This window comes from Dama dama, chromosome X (genome assembly GCF_033118175.1).
Source record: "Dama dama isolate Ldn47 chromosome X, ASM3311817v1, whole genome shotgun sequence".
NCBI lineage: Eukaryota > Metazoa > Chordata > Mammalia > Artiodactyla > Cervidae > Dama > Dama dama.
Window position 1 is genome coordinate 6,985,482 of NC_083714.1, and position 13,237 is coordinate 6,998,718.

The window sequence follows — 13,237 nt, forward strand, 5'->3', positions numbered from 1 at the left end:
GCCAAAGTATTGGAGTTTCAGCTTCAGTATCAGTCCTTCCAATGAACACCCAGGACTGATCTCCTTGAGGATGGACTGGTTGGATCTCCTTGCAGCCCAAGGGACTCTCAAGAGTCTTCTCCAACACCATAATTCAAAAGCATCAATTTTTTGGAGCTCAACTTTCTTCACAGTCCAACTCTCACATCCATACATGACCACTGGAAAAAACATAGCCTTGACCAGACGGACCTTTGCTGGCAAAGTAATGTCTCTGCTTTTTAATATGCTATCAAGGTTGGTCATAACTTTCCTTCCAAGGAGTAAGCGTCTTTTAATTTCATGGCTGCAGTCACCATCTCCAGTGATTTTGGAGCCCCCCAAAATAAAAAGTCTGACACTGTTTCCATTGTCTCCCCATCTATTTCCCATGAGGTGATGGGACCAGATGCCATGATCTTAGTTTTCTGAATGTTAAGCTTTAAGCCAACTTTTTCACTCTCCTCTTTCACTTTCGCTTTAGGTAACCATTAATATTCTTTCTTTATCTGTAAATTTCCCTATTCTGGATATTTCATATAAATGGAATCATAATATGTGGTCTTTGCTGACTGGCTTCCTTCACCTAACATGATGTTTTCGAGGTTTACCCACGTTGTCTTTTTCATTTTGTTTTTCATGCATTTGGTGTCACATCTAAGAATCCATTTCTGAAATCCAACGTCATAAAAATGTACCTCTGCATTTTCTTCTGAGAGTTTTAATGGCTAAAGTCTGGGAATTGGTCAAAGAACTGCGATTCTGTTTCTGTGATTCAGAATAGACTTTTGTTCATTTGACTGGTGGCATCTCTGCTTCTACAGATCAAGTAATAACTTACTGAGCTACTTAAATCTTTTACTTTTAAAAAGATCATGAGCGGCTGATTCATATCAATGTATGACCAAAAAAATAATAATAATAATAATAATAATAAAAATAAAAAAAATAAAAAAATAAAAAGATCATGAGCAACTAGACAAAACCATAGAGCTGCCCAAATCAGACTGTTCTGATTGGTGCCTTGACTCTGCTCTCCATTACTGTAACAAGGCCAACCTTTCCCTTGGTGGTTGTGTGCTCCCACTTGGCTCTGGCCATCTGGGGACCTAAATATTCCTACTGCAGTTAGGTTTCCCAGTTCAGTGATTGCAGTTCCTACTGTGAGTTCTGGCCACAAAGAAAAGCAATCACAGAGTTCCTCAAGGGTACTGGGGCTCCCCTCACAGTCTTGGTGAAAGTTATGTCTTTGGGATTCTCCCAGTATGGATGAGTAGGTGTTAAATGACAAATCCACACCAACAGTCAAATCTCCATAAAACTCTGAATGCCTTCCCTCTGTATTAAATCAAGGCAGGTCTGACATTTCCACTCACGGTGGGCCAACTTTTGGCGCATAGTTCAACCAACCAGACAAACGAGTAAGAGCCCTTTCTAACTCCCTGAGTTGCAATATTAAATACAGAATCTATGCTTAGTGAATCATTCTGGCTTGATCTAGCTTTAAATGGGGAGCCTGATCCCACTGAGGGTCAGGAGGCTGCTTCCCATTGAGCATGGGGAGTATTCTTCTACTACAAGGATGACTCACCAGACTTGATGGGCTTAGTGTCCCCAGCTTCATCAGGGTCTCCCTACAAGGCTCTATCACAATGTACAGAATCCCATTCTTTCCAAGTCAGCACTCTCATTTTAACAGGAAACACTCTAGTGGCAGAATTCAACTTCAAGTCTAATTCAACCAGTTGAAGGATGAGCATTTGCATGTCATCATTAGCAATCTCAACCCTGTATCTACAGGAGATACGTGTCTCCTTACGGGTACACATAGAATCTTTTAGGTCTTTTACTGTAAACTGAGCTAATCCTTCTCTTTCATCACTCTTTCAAACTACATTGGGAGCAACCAGAAAGCTCATCATATCTACCAGTGTTCCAAAAATGTTCAAAAGTATCATATACACAGTCACAGAACACCTTGTACCCAGCACTTCTTTTAAGTGCTTCATCATGCATATCCAAGGCAGATATTTTCCATATATCTGTTGCCATAGACTGTCGATGCTGTCTTTACTTACAGAGTCATTAGCAGCTTTAAACCTAATCAGATTACAGAGCTAATTCTAGAAACCCCAGAACCATTTGAGAAAACTCACTTTTTTAATTGAAGTATATTGGCTATACAGAACTATATGTTACAGATATACAATATAGTGATTTACAGTTTTAAAAGTTACACTCCATTTATAGTTATTAAAAAATACTGGCTGTATTCCCCATGTTTTGCAATATATCTTTGTAGCTTCTTTTATACATAATAGTTTGTACCTCTTACTCCCCTATTCCTCTCTTGCCCATTACTCCTTCCCTCTCCCAGCTGGTAACCACTAGTTTGTTCTGTGTCTGTGAGTCAGATTCTTCTATTTTAACATTCAGTAGTTTTTCAGTTGCTCAGTCATGTCTGACTATTTGTGAACCCATGGACTTGCAGCACAATAGGTTTCCCAGTCCTTCACCATCTCCCGGAACTTGCTCAACCTCATACCCAATGAGGTGGTGATGCCATCCAACCATCTCACCCTCTGTCCTCCCCTTCTTCTCCTGCATTCAATATTTCCCAACATCAAGGTCTTTTCTAATGAGTCAGTTATTCGCATCAGGTGGCCAAATATTGGCATTTCAGCGTCAGCATCAGTCCTTCTGATGAAAATTCAGGACTGATTTCCTTTGGGATGGACTGGTTGGATCTCCTTGCAGTCCAAGGGACTCTCAGGAGTCTTCTCCAACACCACCGTTCAAAAGCATCAATTCTTCAGTGCTCAGCCTTCTATATGGTCCAACTGTCACATCCATGCATGACTACTGGAAAAACCACAGCTTTGACTAGATGGACCTTTGTCAGCAAAGCAATGGTCTCTGCTTTTTAATATGCTGTCTAGGTGTGTCATAGCTTTTCTTCCAAGGAGCAAGTGTCTTTTAATTTCATGGCTGCAGTCACCATCTGCAGTGGTTTTGGAGCCCAAGAAAATAAAGTCTGTCACTGTTCCCATTGTTTCCCCATCTATTTGCCATGAAGTGATGGGACCAGATGCCGTGATCTTCATTTTTTGAGTGTTGAGTTTTAAGCCAGCTTTTTCACTCTCCTCTTTCACCTTCATCAAGAGGCTCTTTAGTTCCTCTTCGCTTTGTGGCATAAGGGTAGTGTCATCTGCGTATCTGAGGTTATTAGCCTGTTTTATTTTTTTAAAATTCAACATCTAAGTGTGATCATACAGTGTTTGTCTTTCTCTATCAGACTCATTTCACTTAGCATATTGCCTTCCAAGTCCATCCATTTTGCTGCAAATGGCAAAATGCCATTCGTTACTATGGCTATGTAGTATTCCATTATGCATATGTGTGTGTGTTTGTGTGTGTGCGCCACACCTTATTTATCCATTCATCCATTAATGGACACTTAGAATGCTCCCATATCTTGACATACCATGAACATTGGGGTGCATGTATCTTTTCAAATTAGAGGTTTGTTGTTGTTGTTATTGTTTTCAGATATATACCCAGGAGTGGAATGCTTGGTCACACAGTTCAATTTTAGTTTTCTGAGAAACGTCCCTACTGTTTTCCACAATGACTGTGCCAATTTACATTCCCACCAACAGTGCACAAAGATCCCCTTTTTGCCACATCCTTGGTACCATTTGTTATTTGTGTTCTTTTTGATGATAGCCGTTCTCACAGGTATGAGGTGACATTTCATTGTGATTTTGATTTGCATTTCCCTGATGGGTTCGTGATGTTGGGCACATTTTCATGTGCCTGTTAGCTATCCGTATATCTACTTTGGCAAAGTTTTTATTCAGTTTTTCTGCCCACTTTTAAAGATTTTTTTTAAATTTTCTGACACTATGTTTTTGAGCTATTTATATATGTTGGCTATTAACCCCAAATCAGTCATTTGCAACATTTTCTCTCATTCAGTAGGTTCTTTTCATTTTTTCAATGGTTTCTTTTGCTGTGAAAGAACTTTTAGGTTAAGTTAGGTCCCTGCGCTATGCTAAGTAGCTTCAGTCGTGTCTGACCCTTTGCCACCCTATTGACTGTAGCTGACCAGGCTCCTCTGTCCATGGAATTCTCCAGGCAAGAATACTGGAGTGGGTTTCCATGCCCTAATTCAGGGTATCTTCCTGACCCAGGTATTGAACCTTCGTCTCTTATGTCTTCTGCCTTGGCAGGCAAGTTCTTTATCAGTAGTGCCACCTAGGAAGCCCATTTGTCTTTTTTTAAATTTTATTTCTTTTACTTTAGGAGATGGATCCCAAAACAATGCTATTGTGATTTATGTCAGAGTGTGTTCTGCCCATGTTTTCATCCAGAAGTTTTACATATTCAATCTTACACATAGGTCTTGAATCCATTTTGAGTTTGTTTTTATATATAGTGTTAGATGATATTCTAATTTCATTCTTTTATATGCAGCTGTCCAGTTTTCCCAGCACTACTTACTGGAGAGACTGTCTTTTCTCCACTGTATACTGCTTTCTTGCCTCCTTTGTTGTAGATTAATTGACCATAGGTGCATAGGCTTGTTTCTATTATTTCTATCCTATTTCACTGATCTGTATGTCTGTTTTTGTGCCAGTACCATACTGTTTTGATTACTAAAGCTTTGTATTGTGGTCTAAGGTCAAGAAGCTGGATTCCTCCAGCTCTGTTTTTTTTTTTTTTTTTCCACTTTATTTGACAGTGTCTGGTCTTTGTTGTGGCACATGGGATCTTTGATATTCACTGAGGCATGTGGGATCCTCCTGTGTGGCTTTCGGAATCCTCAGTTTCAGCACTTGGGATCTTTTTAGATGTGGCATGCAGGGTCTTTAGCTGCAGGACGTGAACTCTAAGTTGTGGCATGTGAATCTAAGATGCAGCATGCTAACTCTTAGTTGCTGCATGTGGAATCTAGTACTCTGATCAGGAATCAAACCTGGGCCCCCTACATTGAGAGAATAGAGTCCTAGCCATTGGACCACATGGGAGGGCACTGAGTAGGGCTTCTGTCTATGGGACACACTGGTTCTATCTAGCTTGCCCGAGCTGTGTCTAGAGACATTTAATTTAGGTGCTGTTTCAGCTCCCAGTTTGCAAGAATCGACAAGGAACCCATCCCTTGCTGGTGATGGGAGACTTCCAGCATGGAGCCAAGGTCCACTGGGAGATCAGTGCTTGTGTGCCTTAGATGCAGACTTGCTTGAGACACAGCAAGCTTCCCGGTAACCACATGGCAGACTTAAGTGTCAGGAACCTCACCACCTCCTGTACCTCCCCTGAGTCCTCACTGCCCCGTGAGGCATGTGCCCCTACAATTACCCATGTGGGGAAGCAGAGGCTCAGAGTGGGTGAGCCAGACAGCTGGGGATCAGCAGGGCTGAGGTGCCCACCTTGGCATCTCCTCACCTGAACCCTCTCTCTCATCCACTGGGCCGGGCTCCTGGGCCCTGGCTGGCTGATGCCTCAAGGTCAGAGGCATTTCTGATTCTGGAAATCTCAGGAAGATCCTCATCCCCAGGAGCAGAGTTGGAGTGGTGGGCATTAGTGGGGTGGGTCGCCCATGTGGGCCACCCTGCATGGCTGCCACTTTGATGCTAGAGCACTGGGCCCCAGAGTAGGATGGCAACTGTCACAGCCTGGACACAGAGCCAGATGGAGGTCCCATGGATGGCGGTCACAGGAAAGGGAGCTATACTGTGTGTGAAGGCCCAGGGTGACTGCCCCTTCCCACATGCCTGGGACAGGGGTGTGCAGAGCAAGGCTGGCCTGGGGTGGACATGGGCAGACTGCGGAGCCCAGACGATGGTGGCCTGTCCTCCTTCTGTGTCCCCGGGACCTCAGCCAATGCCTCTACAGCCCCCACCTTGGGGTTCCCACAGACCTATGGCAGGGCCCAGAGAGGGTCTGTGTGGGGGACTGGCTGCCTGGCCAGCAACAGTGCACAGAGGGCCAGATGGCTGTACCCTTGAGCATGGACCCCCTCCTTGGATGAAGCTGTGTTTGACTGCAAGGTTACCAGGCAGATCCCTCAAAGCATATGTAAACACAGAGGATGGGCTGACTTTGAGGGTCACACGTCTGTCGGTGTGCATCTGCCTGGCCCCAGGATGCCAGGACCAGAAGGCTACGCCTGGTTTACACAAGGGCTTGGCCTGAGACTTCACGCCTGTGCACGAGTGTCATGGTACCCACTGCCATGATGGGCGTGGACCAAGAGGCTGACACGCTGACCAGCCTGGATGCAGCCAGTCCCTTATTAGGTCACTTAATGACTGCCTTGTGATGTCAGCCCCGAGCGAGCAGAGACCTTTGGTGAGGGACTGAGCACCCTTGTGAGACTGGACTCTTCCTGGCCACTGCACTGTCCCTTTTCCAGGAAGGAGGGAAGTACCACCCTCCACATGGCTGTGGACAGGAGGGCCCCCCTCAATGGACAGGGTCCCTGACTTTGGAGGGGTGCTCCCTTTCTTCCAAACACAGGGGCTCCAGCCCTCAGCTCAGGGAGTTGCGCTCCTCCCTGTGGACCTTTCAGTCACCCTGGCCCAGCCCATGCCCACAGGCCACTGCAGCTTCAGGCTGCTGCTGGAAGAGAGCGCTTTCCTGGCTTTGAGTGGAGAGCCTTTGTTGAAGAGGCTGCACACCAATGTGGTGCCCTGCCTGGGGGGAGAGGGCAGCCTCCTCTCCCTCCACTTTCCCAGGAAGCGGTGGACCATCATCAACAGTCACTGCTTTGTGTCCATCTGGTGGGAGGATGGCACTTGCATAGGCATCAGTGAGGGGCTCTTAGAGAATATTTTGGAGAGCGTGGGCTCAGACAAGGTGTTTGGGACAGACTGTATGAAGAGCTTCATCTGCCAGCTTAGCCTGTATGGATTCAGCAGAGCACGCCAGAATGTGCTCACCTCGCTCTGCCTGAACAACCTGCTTACAGAGGAGCCGCCTGTCTGTGTCTTGAGTAAGGTAAAGGCAGGGGAGTACTTGCTAGGCCCTGGAGGCAGGGTGCCAGCCAACCTCAGGACCGCCAGAGTTGGTGGCAGGCCTGCCGGGAAAGCTATGTGTAAAGACAGGACTGGGGACTGGTGTATGTGCCCTAGGGGAAGCAGGTGGGGGAGGATTTTGTATGCCCCTATGACTCCCTCGTGGCTCAGACCTGAAAGAATCCACCTGCAAGGTGGAAGACCTGGGATCCATCCCTGGGGTGAGAAGATCCCCTGGAGGAGGGCATGGTAACCCACTCCAGTATTCTTGCCAGGAGAATCCCCATGGCCAGAGGAGCCTGGTGGGCTATTGTCCATGGGGTTGCAAAGAGTCGCACATGACTGAGCGGCTAGGCACATGATTCCCGTAGCTGTGGAACAGAAATTTAGTGCAGGAAAGCACAGGTCCTTTCCTGGGAAGTGTCCTGGTCAGCCGAGAAAGTGCAAGCCAGGGGTCAACACCTGAACAGAAAGCAGAGGAGCTTCCGCAGTCTGCCCACTGCAAATGCCAAGTCCCCTCTCCGGGCCTTGTATGGATACTCTTGGGCCACTCTGAGTCATTTTCCAAGTGCAAGAGGCAATGGTGAGTTAGTGAGTGTTGAGGATGGGCAAGCTGGGACACTGCTTCCTGTGGGACAGGGTCCCACTTTCTCCATGGGGCCTAGGGATGGCTGGGTGAGAGCACCCAGGGGTCTAGCCAGGAGGGTGCTGGTTTCAGTAAGCCTTATGAGAATTGAACTTTGCTATTCTCTCTCTCTCTAGCTCTTGAATTGAACTTGGCTATTCTCTCTCTCTTTCTCTGTCTCTCAGTGAATCCCAGTTACAGTTCTGCTGCAGTCCCCTGTTGGAGAGAGACAGCCCATACCTCCTGGGGCAGATGAAGAGGAGAGGGGTGTTAAGTCTGTGTCTCAGCAGCTGGAGGGCAGGAGGGCAGCCCTAGGCATCACTCTTGCACCCAGCACAATGCAGCCACAGGACGGCCTGTCACCTTGGCCTGAGGGTGCCCAGGGGACCGCGAGCCACCTGGAACTCGCCCCTGCCACCACCCTGGCCAGGACCTATGCCATCCCTGCTGCTGGTCCGTGGACAGCAGCCACACACCCCTCGATGGGTCCTGATGCCTGGCAGCCCTAGGGGACGCAGACTCTAGTCTCACTAGTCCCTGTCCTGAGGAGGTGGCCCTGCCCATTGAGGACCCGTGGTTCTGCTTCACCTGGCCTCCTGCCCAGATGGCTCCTTCTGTGATGGTGGTGGGCCCCACCACTGTGCCCACCCAGATCTTCAGCCTGGGCCTTGAACAGCTCCCATTGGCCATGCTGATGCCTCTGTGAATCACCTTGATGCCCACTGTGGCTCAGGCCCAGAACCCCTTATACTACTACTCAAGCAGCCCCTCTTTCCCATAATCTCTAGCCATTCTTTCCTATAATCCCCACTTCAGGTGCACCCCAGAGGACCCCAAATATGCACCCTATTCAGACATATAGAGGCGGCCCTGTGGTCAGAACACTGCAGGGCAATAAAGAGCCTGAAAACATGAGGGATTTCCCGCCCAGCATGCATCTTCAGTACCTCCATCCTGAGCCTGGCTGAGTATTTGAGCCCCTCAGGCAGCTGCTTGCTCAGGAAGGTAAGATAGATGGCCTCACCCTCGCCACAGTGCAGGCACCTCATACACACCTGGGGAAGCCCCTCAGATGCTCTACACCCACTCATTGAAAAGAGCCATCAAGGGCTTGACAAGAGCCTGGCAGAGTGGCTTCACAGGCACAGGGACACTGTCCAGCAGGGTCCTCACTTGACAGATTAGGAGAAATTATGCCTCTCCTTGTCAGGGGCCCCAAAAGAGCCTTTATTGTCCTGAGATGCACAGGGCTGGAGCCTGTGGTCCATGCCCAAGGCATGTGGCTGTGCAGTTTGGGGACCCGCTGGTGTTTGGACAGCAGGCCCAAGGTTTGGCTTCATTGCAGGGCCTACATCTGGTGACATTTTCTTCTTTCTTTTATTTTCCTTTTTCAGCTGAGCACACCAAGGGTGTTATAGCTCAGCACCCTCTGCTCGCTGGGGTGTTCAGTTTATAAAGTGTTTTCTCTTGAAAGAGTGTTTTTCCTGAGGAGCATAGCAAATAGCCCTCCAGGGTCACACTGCAGAGACAATGGCTCTGAGGTCAGGTGAGGGGAGAGTGCACACACCAGTCCACTGGAACCGGAAGGCTGGGTCTCCCTTGTTGGCAGTCAGGCGCAGGCAGAGGAGGCCTTCAGAAAGGACACAGGGCGGCACAGGCCAGGGCTCTGTCAGCCCCAGAACTGAGCTGCCGTGACGCCCGACCAGGCTGCTCACTTCCAAGCCAAAATGCAGACCCTTATGAAGGTTCACTGCCTGCGGAACGCCTTAACTTTTCAGGTTTCATTAGCTTTTTTTGTCTTGACTCCTGCATGTCTCCTGACCTGGAATCACATGCAGATGTTGCTATTTAAAAACCATGTTCCCAGAAATCTCAGCATGTGTGGCACCTGCTTACCTGTAAATCTATAGAGAAAGCAGAGATGGGCAGATAGCAATCTCAAGTTATCTGCTTGTCACAAAAGGCAACTTTTATTTACAAAGTCAAGGCTGCCTGACATCAAAAGAGACCCATGTGGTACTTCACTCACACCTCTCAGTCCTTGGTAGATTCTGACTGATGTCTGCAGAGTGAAGTGGTTAAGCACACGTCCTCCTGGGCTGGGCAGAGGCAGCAGCCTAAGGTTACACAGGAGTGGAGGGAGGGAGCATGGCCTTGATGGGCTGGCCCTGGAGAGTCAAACTGTCTTGAGCCCGACACATGCCCTGGTCACCAGAAGAGAGGCCAGGCGGTTTCAGAGGCACGGGTTTAGTTCTGTCCCTGGGGCCCCACAGGTGACAGTGTCTAGGAGACTGGAAATGCAATTCAACCAAACAGGGTGTCTCAGAGAGGGGGCCTGCCTCATAAGTGCTCCAACTATGTAAGAGTGACCCTGGAGGCCCAGTCGGGCAGACCCTGGGGAGCCAGTGATCCATGGCCAACTCACTTTCCACCAGCTCTGCCTGAGCCTCCCTTGGCCCAGTGCTCATCTTGGGTCCTCTGTGGCCTATTCATCCCCTGGGCTCCCATGCTCTGTCCCTTCACAAAATGAGGTGCCATGGCCAAACAGGGATGAGATGGGGAGGCTGGAAGAGGCTGATTTCTGGATGAGAGAAACAAGGCTTAATCTGCAGTGAGCAAAGCTGGCGGTGCTCTGGAGTGCCAACTCTCTGCAGGAGGAACCGCCTGGGACTCTGTGGGAACTGTTATGAGCCAAGGCCCTGGGGTGAATTGAGCTACAAACCAGCAGGGGAGGCTGATGAGACACCACGGCCTGGGTCTTGTCCACACCCGACCCCACAAGCAGGGCCTGTGACTGGGCAGCAAGGTGCTCAGCCGTCCACTTAGCCTCTGGAAAGGGAGGGAAGGTCCCCATTTCCAGGGTCTGAGGTCCCAGCAAGGGGGCCCCCCAAGGCCCCATGCAAGCCCCGCAGATGACGAACTCCACATGCTCCCTCCCTCAGCAAACGTGGGAATGCCCAAGCCTCACTCAGGCAGCACCTCTGGCCTCTGAGTGGTGCTCTGGGGGTTTGTATGGGGGCTGGTGGAGGCCAGGCCATCATGGGGTCTGGGCTGTATTGCAGTGAGGCTGAGTCCTTGGCCCTCAGGGGCCCCAGGGGCAGGGCAAGGCAGGTCAGCCACCCACCCTCCTCCTGAATGTCTCTCCTTCCTGGGGGAAGAGTCTAAAGTTGCCCGACCAGTGGTGACTTAGAACCCATAACTCACAAGTTCTTGGCCCCTGAGAGCCCCTCTGGCCACTCTGCACAAAATGAGCCCGTGCGGGGGTGGGGGGGGGTGGGGAGGGCATCCGTGCACACCAGTGGAAGAGAGCCACCAGGAGACGACCCTGGGGATACCCCAGAGAGGAGGAGTGTGAAGTAACTATGAGTGGCCAAGACCATCTCCCAGCTGCTGAGTTATTGCTAACTCACCTGCCGCTGCTCACCCACTTCAGCTAAAACGTCATTCATACAAAAGTTTCTGAAGTCTGGTGACACTGAGGGGCTCCCATGGGAAGGCGAGTGGTTCCCTCTGTTTCCCCACGGTCATGGGCACAGCAGCCCCCCATCCGGCATCTGTGCTGGGACTGCAGCCTTCTCTCAAGGGTTAAGGAGGCTTCCTCCTGAAAGAAGATGAGGGGGTCCAGTCATCCCAGAACAGTGGACACAACTCGACCCCAACTGGGACATTTGGGCACCCTGGTCAGGACTGTCAGGCTGAGACTCCATGCCCCCTCACTTCCTCAGTGAACTTAGGGAGTCAGAGGCTTGGTCTGTGGGGCACCGTCTTAGGTGGGCAAAGTGAGGTGCCCATGTCCTGTGAAGAATCGAGGTGAGGGCTAGAGGAGAGTGAGGGTCCACAGAGGATGCATGTGCAGCCCTCCTGACAGCCCTGGGGGACCAGGGGCACAGCATTCAGATGTAACCTCACTGATCCTGATGGGAGGGGAGAAGTGAGGGCCTGAGTCAGTTGCCCAGTTTCAGGTCAGCAGAGTGATGGAATCCAGTTGTGTGCTATGAGTCAAGGTTAAACCCTGATGGGGGGCTCTGGGACCCCAGGACATCCAGGTCTGCAATGCTCTCAGACACTGGAGTCCCCGGCAGGGTTGTGGAAATGAGCCCCCTACTCCCGCTTGCCTCTCAGGGGTCCTGGCTGGGGAGGGCCTGGTTCTAAGGGGAGCAAGGTCAGGGACAAACGGTGGTGCCAGATCTGCTGAGAGTCAAAGTGAAGAGCAGAGAGAGGGTTGAGGATGGCCAAGGGCATCATCTCAGCCCTGGGAAGCCCTGGGCTTGGAGTCCTGATGTCGTGTCCACAGATTCCCCCTGGGGGTCCCAGTGAAGTGATGGCCTTGGTGTGAGAGTCCCGCCTCAGGTCAAAACAAGGGGCATCCCCAGACCTGCCAGGGCTCAAGATGAGGACCTTGGGGAAGGACAGGGTATCCCAAAGGTCCCAGCACCTGCTGTCAACCTGGTCGAATCTGGTGGGGGCATGAGTGCAGGGTCTCAGAGATGTTGGAGACTTGATATAAGGGGCGAGGCCTCAGAGATTGGAGGGGAGATTCTTAGGTTCTGAAGGAGTTTAGGTGAGAACCCTGAGGGAAGACTGAGGGGATGCTGGACCCCAATCAGAGGAGACCAAGAGAACCCTGTCCCTGCTGTCAGTCCTTGGCAGCCCTGGGTTAGGATGAGTGCAGCAGACATGGTCTGACTTCCTGACATACGGGTCTCAGATTGGGGTCCTGGTACAGGGGGCAGACTTCCTGAAATCCGGATCTCAGACTGGGGGCCTCGCATATGGGGCAAGGCCTCAGGTGGGCCGATTCCCAGGTCCTGTGGGGTGTCAAGTTGAGGACCCTGAGGACGTACTAGGGAACCCTGTACGGCAATTAGAGGAGACCTCAGAGAAGCCCATCTTTGCTGTCAGTCCAGGGCTAGCATAGAGTAGGATGAATGCAACAGGCATGGTCTGACTTCCTGACATCCGGGTCTTGGAGAGACCAGGGCCTTGGTGCAAGGGGTGGGGCTTCAGTCAGGGAAAGGCGGCAAGTATCCCAGGTCCTGCCCGGAGGCAAGGTGAGGTGCCTGAAAGAGGACAGAAGGGACCCTGAGTGAGGACCGACGAAACCCCACAGATTCCCGCCCCTGTAGTCGGCCCTGGGAGACATTGGTGTGAGAAGAGCACACTAGGCATGTCTGAATTCCTGACATGGGGGTCTCAGAGGACGGGGGACCACGTGAAAGTAGTGAAGTCTCAAAATGGCAGACGGAACAATCCCAGACCCTGCCTGGACTCCAGGCCCCACGGGAGGAATGAGTGAGGTGGTTAGACCTTAAGACAGAAAGGGATCCTTGCCTTTGATGGGGGTCTTGGAGGCCCCAGGGCGGCATGAGCATTTTCCTGACTTATGACTTAGGGACCTCAGGACCTGAGGTGTTCGGGCAGAGGGGGCAGTGTTCAGGTCCGCAGAGGGTATACTCCACAAATCTGGAGGGATAACTGAGTAGACTCCCGTCCCGTCCCTGTGGTCAGTTTTGGGAGGCCAGGAGGGACATGAGGAGGAGCTGAGGACCGAGCATCTCCCCAAACTAGAATCCAC